At 40.6% G+C, this 7625-nt stretch overlaps 1 long non-coding RNA gene across 1 annotated transcript; it reads right to left on the reverse strand.

Moving 5' to 3' along the window:
- Positions 1-298: 298 nt before the first annotated feature.
- LOC121445690 lies at positions 299-7229 on the reverse strand. Its single transcript, XR_005973990.1, has 3 exons — positions 7116-7229; positions 3422-3622; positions 299-2704 (listed from the first exon to the last, which is right to left on the reverse strand). It is a non-coding gene; the product is annotated as an uncharacterized LOC121445690 (long non-coding RNA).
- Between the last annotated feature and the right edge of the window lie 396 nt (positions 7230-7625).

Genomic DNA, 7625 nt, shown 5'->3' on the forward strand with positions numbered 1-7625 from the left:
ATAGTTAGAAGAACAAACTATTTTAAGTTCTTTCTAGTAGTTTAGAAATACCACTCATAGAGTTGAAATGAAGTAAAAATCCACTCTATATTTTTAGTAAACTGTGTAAAGCACTAAACCTATGTTGTTTTTTTTTTTTTACATATGTGCGGTATAATAATGTATGGTCTATAAATGCTCCTCTAATTTGACCCAGTTAATAAGCTTTGAGTATATAATATATCCAAACATTATGTGAAATGGCAATTAATTAGCTTCAATCACAAAAACATATAAAGTTTTGTGCAGTGACACCAGACACAGTAAATTCTTATTCTTTATTCTAACTTCAAAACATAAAGTGCTTGTAAAAAGTTCCATCATGTTTCTTTCTTCATATTAACACTCTTAAAATGAACAAAATACTTAGCCAGGTAGTGGTGGCGCACGCCTTTAATCCCAGCACTCGGGAGGCAGAGGCAGGCGGATCTCTGTGAGTTCGAGACCAGCCTGGTCTACAGAGTGAGTTCCAGGACATGAAGAGCTACATAGAAAAACCCTGTCTCGAAAAAATAAGAACAAAAGAAAAAAAGAACAAAATACCAGTAATGTTTTCTGGAAAGTTACTTTAGAAATTAAATGCCACTGCCTGGGCTTTCCATCAACAGACAAGTCAGAAACTCCAGAGAACTGCAGGCATTGGAGTCAGTTCAAGAAAAGAGGTCCAGGAAGGAGCGGCAGTTCCCACAAGCAGTGCTGGGTGTGTTTCCCGTGACTAGGGTACTTATAGGCTGTGAAGAGACAAACAGGTTGTATGTTCTCCTCAAAAGTGACCGGAAAACCATGCACTCAGAAAGCTATTCACTGTGTGTTCCCATGGCTGTGAGAGGGGAAAGGGGGCCACCCTGCCTTTGCTTCTACCACCCGTTTGCTAGCTCACTGCATTTGGACAGTGTGCCTGGAAGACTGTTCCCGATTCTGTGACTGTTTTGAGTTCACTAGCCCCATCATACTCATTACTGTTCTGGGAGAAAACCCTTAAAACTCTGAGGGAAAGAGGAGTCGAGTAGAAACAAGGAAAACAAAGAAAACCTCTGCTAAGCCAGGCTACCTATACATGGGACCAGAGAATGGGATGGAAGGTATATTTTTGCGATCCTTTGTGTGTCAATCTGAGGCCAGCTGCATAGCTCCCATGCTTTAAAATGTTTCAAGACAGGGTCTCATACTGAGGCTTGCCTGGAGCTTGCTTTGTAGCCCAGGCTGGCTTTGAACTCACGATCCTCCTGCTTCAGCCTCTCAAGTTCTCAGATTAGCAATGAGTATGACCAGGCTTGGTTTGCAATGTTACCCACATGGTTATTCAATCCATTAAATGTAGAGATGGACAGACACACTCAAAATACAATTATTTAACCATTACAAACACACAGAAATATGTATAAGAATAGATATTTGGCCACAGATACCAAGATTAAAGGATATAAGTAGTATAACTGAGAAGTGAAAACAAACATAGGTGAAAGAATTGAAGAACAGATATGGGATAGGAGGGAGATGAGAAGGAGAGATTTGAGTGTGGCGGGGTGTGAATAGGTGAGGTGGAGAACAAAAGAACAGGAAAGAGGTGCTCCGACTGGACTGCTGGGTTTCTCTTTGCTCAAGGCTTCAGTTATTCTCTGTGTTGTATGTGGGCTGTGCTCCAGCAAGGATTAACCTACTTGCCTCTGGTGGTCTCTTGACTCCCTGTGTGTAAAGCACCACCTGCATAACCTCCCCTTTCCCTTCCTCTCTGGAATTGGGCTCCTGGCTCCATTTTTTTCTGGGTTATTCCATGTGTCCTCAAATATGTGCCTGGTAGCATCAGTCCTCATAAAATGTGACTTCAAGTATTAACATAGAAATCCTTAAACTTACATGTGAGCTTACACTTTTTAATATTTCACCACAGAGCAGGCAACATGGGCAGATATAGAAAGGTCAACATCAAAAGGCAATATTTGACAAAGAAACTATTTCACCACTCAAAATGAATCAGCCTTCGAGTGAAGAAGGAAGCCATGATCTGGTGTTGGTGTTTCTTAAGGCACTTAAAATAGACATTTCAAAATTACAGCAGTATAAAATCCAACAATTTAGCATCTACTCTCTTGAAATAATGACCCAATTAAGACCTACCACTCATATACACAAAAAAGAAAGGAAGCCCAGAAATAAGAATAAGGTCTTCAGAATAACTTATTAATACCTGTTCCTCAAAAGGAGTTAGAAAACAAAGCTGGTAACAGTTCTACAGAGTAAAAACACATGCAGACATTTCTGAACCATAAAAGAAGCAAGGATAGTGATTGTAGACCCAGTTGAACCTTTACACTGGAGTGAGTCTCCAAGTGAGGGTTCTTTTCTTCAAAAGTAGTGAGATTATCAGCAAAGTTCTCTCTTCTTGGGAGGGATGGAGAGTGGTCAGGTGTTAACATTTCAGTTCCATGCACAATCAACCAACACAGGGACCAGATGCTGAAAGGATTCCAGCAGCCAGAACCCACAGCCCTCACTGCATGGCACAGAGGCTGTGTGGCAGAAACTCCTGCACGTAGGTAGCAGCTGCCTTGGAGAGGTAGGTCATTGTGCCAAATCTGCCACTGGGTGCGCTGTCATACAGAAGAGTACAGATGCCAGATGCAGGATCCTTTGCCAACATGACGTCATCTGCGCCAAGGGTTTTCTATTTGGTTTTAAAAGATGGGAAAACAGTGGGAAGAAAAGGTTACCAATCCTACCAAGCCAAACTCTGATGAATACACCTCAGAGCTTCCTTCCCATTGCCTATTCTTTGGCTGTATAAGCAGAGGGGGCTTAGGGTTATGAAGGATGGATATGAATTTCTACACATGGCATTTGCCACTAGACTCTAAATTATTTTAATTACTACTTAGAATTTTCTATTATAAAGCACTTTTGAAAATTAAATATCAATAATTGATTAAATGATTTATGTCTGTTAATAACAGAAATAATGTTAACACTTGGAGATAACCCAGTAGAACTACACCGGGACTTCCACCTTCTAGTACTGCTGATTTTGGCTTGTATTCCTCCATATAGTATTTGGTTCTATTTCTTTCTAAACCACCTGAATTCACAAACACTGTAGACATTCTAAATCTCAAGTCTATGTCTAAAATGGTTTATATTTTCTCATATATGGCCTGATAACATCCCAGAACACTTAAAACTAGGACTGTTTAGAAAATTTTGGATACTTTTGTCTTCTTTCACAGTGGGTAAGAGAAGGAAACATTTGTTGTATGTTCTGGGTATCATGTAGCCCAATCTTGTCTTGAACTCACTATGTAGCTGAGGCTGGCCTTGAACTGCCAATCCTCCTGCCTGCAACTCCCAGATGCTGTGACTGCAGTGTGCATCACATTAGGCAGCCTACCTGTTCTTGAAGGAACAAGTCATTGGCAATGTGTACTATTTTTTCCACAGCAATGATGCTTCCGATGCTATGAATTTCAATATCTGCCAGCATGGTAAGGACAAGGATAGCTTCAACCAGAAGCTGGCGGTACTCTGGTTGAGGTACACGATTCAGGACAGACTCCACATGGACAGAGAATTTAATCTCGCCTGGGGTCATCTGTGATAGAAAAAGTGAAAATCAATTTCTAGAAAACCTTTTCTTTGAAAAGCAGTAAAAAGTCCGGTAACTGCAGCCCTTTAATGAAATGGTGTAAATTGGCACAATCTGGTAATGTATAACAAGAGTCATAAAAGTATCAATGCCAAAAAAAAGTATCAATGCCCTCTAACCCAGAATATCATTTATGGGAGTTTGTCCTAAGGAAATAATCCAGAGAAGAAAAAGCTCCATGTGTACTAATGTTTATGGTAGCATCAGTCACACATGTGAAACTTGACATAACCTAAACATGGCAATAAATACATAAATTATGACATACTATAGTAACTTCATGAGGCTTTATGAAGCTATTTATGACACTAAATCTATGACCCAGAGAGAAAGCACTGAAGTCAAACTTGAAATGATATGTGTGTGTGTGTGTGTGTGTGTGTGTGTGTATAATGAGTAGAATTATGTGAAGTAGCTACAGACTGTTAGAATAAAACGGACCTTAAGAAATGCAGTTATGGGGCTGGAGAGATGACTCAGTGGTTAAGAGAGCACTGATTGCTCTTCCAGAGAGCCTGAGTTCAATTCCATCAACCATTTCAGGTGGCTTACAACTCCATCTGACTTCCACAGGGACCAGGCATGCATGTGGTGCACATACCTACATGCAGGCAAAACCCTCATGCACATTTTAAAAATTTAAAAAATTTTAACTGCAGTTATTTTGGGGTAAAGTAGATGGAGAAATGCTTTTTGGTAAAATTGTATTGTTTATATTCTATAGAAGCAAGTATATTTGGAGTCTAAAGACAGGTTAAAAACTTGTATCAGGAGCAAATGACTTTGCATATCTTGGAAATCTCTAAGCTTGTTTCCTTATCTATAAACTTTCTGAGAAAGACATTCTCTTCTTAGGTGTCTTACAAAATTGAACTGAAAAATCAAATTAAATAATGTGAAAGTTCTTTGAAGACTCCTAAAGGTATTAGGTTTACATTTTTACAATTAATATTTCAACACTGTTTAAATGCACAGAATACACCTGTTTACGCAGGCAGTGTGGCATTCTTTATTACACAAACGGCTTGTATGCAACAGTAGAGGTCTAAGACATTACACTAGCATTCAGTCCTGGCACATCCAGCTGATACTGGCACCACCACCAGTTTTTGAGAATTTTATATTTTCTAAACTTACTAGTCCTAGCTTGTTAGTACAAAATACCAAAACATCTGATAACCAGTGTCTGTGTTTCATGGCAATGTCTTCCAACCATGATTATTTATCAGTGTTAGTCTATAGATTAAAAAATTACAAATGCTCAAGTTTCCTCTCTGGAAACTCTAATTCACTAAGTTGGGAAAGAAAGTTACTCTAATACAGAGGTTCTCAACCTGTGGGTAGTGACCTTGGGGAGGGCTCTGTTGTGGAATATTACTTTAACTATGTGAAGGTGTGTTATATTTGTTTATGCTGCATTTAACAGTGTAAAGATGTATTGCTTTGCCTGCCCAAGGCATCTGATTGGTCTAATAAAAAGCTGAACAGTCAATAGCTAGGCAGAAGAGAGACAGACAGGACTGGCAGGCAGAGAGAATAAGTAGGAGGAGAGATCTAGGCTGGAGAGGGAGAGAGAGGAGGAAGAGAAAGGAGGAAAGAGAGAGAGGGAGGAGGGAGTGGGAGGACGGAGACGGAGGAGGGAAGAAGGAGAGGGAGAGGGAGGATGGAGAAGGGAGAGGGAGGAGGGAGTGGGAGGACGGAGACGGAGGAGGAAAGAAGGAGAGGGAGGATGGAGACGGGAGAGGGAGGAGGGAGTGGGAGGACGGAGATGGAGGAGGAAAGAAGAGGGAGAGGGAGGATAGAGGAGGGAGAGGAAAGTAGGGAAAGAATGAGAATTATGGAGAAAGAGAGGGAGACATCAGGGCCACCCAGTCAGACATCACCAGCCAGCCAGATGCAGAAGCATGGAAAGTAGGGCATACAGAATGAAAGAAAGGTAAAAAGCCCTGAGGCAAAACACAGATGAAGAGAAACAGGTTATTACAAGAGCTAGTGGGACAAGCATAAACTAAGGCTTTAGCATTCATACTTAATAATAAGTCTCCATGCCATGACTTGGGGGCTGGCAGTCCAAGAAAGTCTACTACAGGGGTCACATAACAGATATTTACATTATAATTCATAACTAACAAAATAACAATTATGAAATAGCAACAAAAATGATTTTATGGTTGGGGGTCACCACAACATGAGGAACTGTATTAAAGGGTGGTAGCATTAGGAAGGTTGAGAACCACTGCTCTAAAATATGATTAGATGTCAATATCAGCACAGGTCTACAAGTATCCTATTGGAGAAAGGTTGGGGTGAAATAGATGAGACAATATAGGAAGCCATTCATTCTTATGTTTGTAGCCTTTTTGCCTTCTCCAACTTCCAGTCTCACGTAGAAAAAACTTAGTCACTGCAAAAAGCTATTCTTATTAATAAAACAAATAATTATCCATGTTTATGGTGTGTATGTGTCTGTTATATACATGTATGTAGGTGGGTAAATGTGGAAGCCAGAAGCTGACATGAGATGCTTTTCTTAATTGTTTTCCATCTTTTTTTTTGAGGCAGGGTCTCTCACTGAACCTGGAGTATTCCATTTCAGCTAGACTAACTGGCCAGCAAGCACCTGCAATGCACCTGTCACTACATCTGAGTTGGCATTACAGGCTTGCACAGCCATGCCCATTTTTATTTTACATGGGTGCTGGGGATGCAAACTCAAGTCCTCATGCTCGCTCAGCAAAACTAGAACCATATTATTATTGTCTAATATTCCCATTCCATTTTTACCTCCTTCATGCATTTTATAGTCAATTGACTGCAGCATGAGTAGTAACCCAGAAACAGATACTGGGATTCAAGCTGAAGATCAGAAAAGCAAAGCAGCCAGCCACTAGAGAGATCTTACCTCTACCAAGGCTCAGACAAAGGGGTGATCCTGCAGTGCTCTAGACCACAATGCTCAGACTCCACTGAGTTCCTGTGTCTTCCCCTTTATATTCCTCTCTCTGCCCAGCCATATTGCTCCTTTCTCCACCCCCTTAGTGCTGGATTAAAGGTGTGCGATCCCAAATGCTGTGTGAGCTCTGTTTCTCTTTTAGATAGATTCAATCTCATATAGCCCAGGGTGACCTTGACACAGAGATCCCTGTGTCTATCTCCCAAGTCCTGGGATTAAAAGTGTGCGCCACTACTGCCTGGCCTGTATGGCTCACTAGTATGACTGCTTTGCCCTCTGATCTTCAGGCAAGCTTTATTTATTAAAACACAAATAATATACCACTATAATTGATTCATAAAAGGATAAGTCTGTTTCTTTGACAACTAACTGATATATTTAGTTTCAATAATATAAATTCAATAAATATCAATTTCATAATTGATAACTGAAATATTTCAGACAGGCGAGCTTTCCATCATGTATATGTAAAGGACAGAATCTTACCTCCCTTGTGGTTGAAGAAGGAAGAACAAAACCTTCCACAGAAAGTCCATGACACTGCAAGGTAGAAAAACATGTTATGACCAGAGATGAAGTAAGAGCTGGGAGGCAAGAAGGAGAGACTTCATATTAATAAGGTTATGATTTGAGCAACCACAGGCCAGCTGGAGGTCCTGTAGTCCATGTGCCCAAGAATGGGTTCATGATTTCTAAGTGCCAAGATTTAGGATGGGACTACCATAGTTCATCCTCTTCTTAGGGTAGTGGAGTGGGCAGGGTCAATCTTTCTGGATAGACTAGACACCAGATTCAGAGACCACCTAGAAGAGTATCATGCAGGTCCCAGAGTCATTACCAGGAGGCCTTCAAGGCCTGGCAAGATGACTTGACAGATAAAAAGTCCTTGCCAACAGCCAAGCAAGTCCAATAAAAAGAGATTACTCCCATAATCCCAAGCAAGGGAGGAAAGGGAGAACCTACTCCACAAAGTTGTACTCTGACCTTCACATGTAT

The sequence above is a fragment of the Microtus oregoni genome, unplaced genomic scaffold (assembly GCF_018167655.1).
Source record: "Microtus oregoni isolate MIOR12 unplaced genomic scaffold, Mior012 000276F_ref0000420, whole genome shotgun sequence".
Classification (NCBI taxonomy): domain Eukaryota; kingdom Metazoa; phylum Chordata; class Mammalia; order Rodentia; family Cricetidae; genus Microtus; species Microtus oregoni.